The following is a 3,199-nucleotide window of genomic DNA, read 5'->3' on the forward strand; positions in this document are numbered from 1 at the left end:
TGTTTGTACCCATACAAACACACACACCCCCACACACACACACACACACACACACACACACACACACACACACACACACACACACACACACACACACACACAAACACACCATGCTTCACTGAGAAGCGAGGAGAAGCCGAATTCATTTACTAGACTGTAATACTAGAATTACTAGACTTGACGATGTGCACATGTATCTGTCAACTATTCTTCCATTGTGACCAGTACTTATCCAGCGGGTAAATATGTACAATAAATATTTCATTCATTCATATATGACTTCTGCCCAGGTAAGCCAACAGATGTGTTGAGTGGTGCCTACCTGCCGGCAGGTGCCCTGACGGTCCAGACGCATCTCTTCTTGTTGGGATACTCTATAGGGAAACCCGGGGACGTGATGGTTCCAAATCCCCCATCAATGGTTCCCCCACACTCTGCAACAACAAGAAAGCCGAGATTTCAGGTTTCCGAGAAGTATTCTGGGTTCTTCTGAATGTATTGGAACTGTATGATGTAATGTCATGGTGTATTACACCACCTCCTGAATTTCTGAACCTAGCCTCGCTTATGCTGAGGTCACATTTCCGGGCTGTTTCGATTAACGAAAAATGATTTTTTTAAATCAAGAATATAGTCAGATAGTTCCCATTATTTTTGCGCTTTGTTGTCTTTTATATCATACTTTTCGTTCCATAAGACTGCCCGGCCGGGCCCCGGTTTGGAAATGTGACCTCAGCATTACATGTACTTAATTCAATATGGCGCGTGCGCATGCTGGGTCCCTAGCAATCAACGTTAAGTGTCAGCAACCACCCATGCCCACATTGCAACCTAAGCTATTAAGACAAGCAGAGACACAACTCCACAACCCAGCCGCCCAAAGCCGTACATGGAAGTAACAAATACAGCGTATGAAACCTTACGTTATTACATAATGACGATAAACTTCGTTACACAACAATGTAACAAGAAACAATAACCATACTATGGGATTAATCTACCTTACAAAGACTATGTTGTATGGGATGAGAATGTGCTTTTACAATTATCAATGAAATTTATAACGTTCATGTTTTAGATACATATTATTAGTAAATTTGCTATTTCAATTCTTTTAGAATTAAACGTATCAAAATATTTAGGGCATATAATGAAAAAGGCATATTCGTCTTTAATCTGTTTAATCGACACTAGTTATGGATAACGATTCTGATTTGTTTATATCCATCTTTGTGTGTATCTGTATCTTTGATTTTATTGTATTTTGTTCTGGGCCCTATTGAAAATCAATTTGGCAAAATTGAACTAGGCCACCCAGGTGTCAGAAGATTAAATAAATATATAAATAAATAAAAAAAATCAGTTCTGGGCAATATGGGCAAATCCTCTGATCAACAGGTATTCTCTGAAATTTGAATATGTCTGTTTGGGTGATGAAACATGTACGTATCACTATTTTATCCTCGTCTTGTCAGGCTATTGTAGTAAAGTTACTCGTATACAACACTTATTCTCACCATTTGCGTCTCGTTTGGCGAGGTCAGCATGCTGTACCTCCACCCTGTAATGAAACATACAAACACGACACGTTACGGATTATTTAACCACTGTCCAGACGGCATCTTTCCACTGGTGGCGATTACTGGCCGACTGGATTTCTGTGACTCTTCATTTTATGTTTGAAATGATATACGTGATGCAAAATTAAGATTTAAAAGACAACAAAATACACAAAATGTAAAAGAAGGCATTGTCGTTCGTTGAGCGATCTGTTAACAAAATGTACCTGTCAACAGTTGTAAACAAATGGCAACATGTAGAAGAAGCATCTTATGATAACGGTTATTGTTGCCTAAATCTAATGTAGACAATAAGTTTATAATATCGAATAGTAGTCAGAAATGAAGGAGGGGTACGCATATTCGGATTTCGTCGGGTCATTTGTGGCTGTTTCTGAATTTTGTTAACTTAAAAAAAAACAAGGTAAAGCGAATTCTCCTGTGAATCATTTCTAGTTGTTTCATCACAGTTAAAGAGCAAGCAGAAACGTAAATTATTCGGTCTTATTCAAGTAATGTTTCTAATGTAAGACCACGCCCTACCGTTGATAAGTTTACCATTGAAATCATGTTAGCGTCATGATGGTAGTACTGTACATATCTGTTGGATACCAGGGACAAGGGCATGCACAGTACTGCTTGTTGCCCGACGTCTTAATCTTACACTTTTCCTGATAATTCGCTGTTGTTTGTATACTTGTTTGTTAGTGTCGACGTTTGTTTATATTTTACGTCACCACCAAAACAGTAGTACTTAAACAAATTGAGTATAAATCAATCAATTCTATTGCAGTAAATATCTCAACCTTCCCCGTTTTTCACAATTTCGGGACGAGGAAATTTCGACCCAAATGTGTGGAATCATCATCCCATTGACTGAAATATATGCGTGGCCTCAGGGATGAAATACAGGCGGACCACGTTCTTGAACATTCTGCCGTGTGTGTTAATGGTACTCAAATTCGTCGTAGGCCGTCCTAGAATGTTCAAGCAGTCTGTGACAGATTCAACCACAGGCAAAGATCTGAGACAGACTTTTCCGTCAGAAGACAAGCTGAATTTTGTACGACACATCTACGATTGCCCCCAAAATGCCTTCTGTTTGTGATCGTGCGATATACGAGTACGTAACCGGGTTCTACTCGTAGTAAAACCAGCACTGTATCTGTCTACGGAAGCCTTGTAACGACAGTAAATTGAGGGCATTCTTGTGAGTCATAGTTGTGTAGCATTAAGTTGTTGTTGTTGTTTTTGAGACGGAAAACGCTGCCGTCGATTCTAATTGCCGGTTGGTTCGGTCATGCTAAAAATCCTACGCCACAAAAAGTCACTGAGCAACCAGCCAGATATTTGGTCTCTCAGCGGTCGCACCCTCTAGTGGAAAGGAGGTGTAACAACGTTAAAGTGTTCTGCTTACCTTTGGCAACAGGACAGCGTTGCAAATAGTAATATCCCTGCCACAGGCCTCCAGTCCATCTTGCTACTGCTCCCTGATTTCTCCACGTACGGGAATCGGGAGCTGATTAGTCTGAGAAAAAAAAGATTACATGAATTAAACAATAAAAAACGGTACAGTGTGCAGTAGTCACTGTGTCGGCTGGCTTGTCACAGCTTTCAATTTTTTTTTTGCTGATTTATTT

The 3,199-nt window shown here is 39.9% G+C and overlaps 1 protein-coding gene and 1 long non-coding RNA gene across 2 annotated transcripts in view; one reads left to right on the forward strand and one right to left on the reverse strand.

Annotated features, from left to right (window-relative positions):
- The window catches only part of LOC109478420, a gene marked incomplete at its 5' end in the record, with an annotated part of 10,704 nt that overhangs the window by 7,066 nt on the left and 439 nt on the right, over positions 1 to 3,199 (forward strand). The window lies entirely within an intron of this gene.
- LOC109478462 lies at positions 391 to 3,057 on the reverse strand. The gene is made up of 3 exons (XR_002140727.1): positions 2,977 to 3,057; positions 1,518 to 1,561; positions 391 to 434 (listed from the first exon to the last, which is right to left on the reverse strand). It is a non-coding gene; the product is annotated as an uncharacterized LOC109478462 (long non-coding RNA).

Source organism: Branchiostoma belcheri, unplaced genomic scaffold (genome assembly GCF_001625305.1).
Source record: "Branchiostoma belcheri isolate BF01 breed outbred unplaced genomic scaffold, Haploidv18h27 scaffold44, whole genome shotgun sequence".
Lineage (NCBI taxonomy): Eukaryota > Metazoa > Chordata > Leptocardii > Amphioxiformes > Branchiostomatidae > Branchiostoma > Branchiostoma belcheri.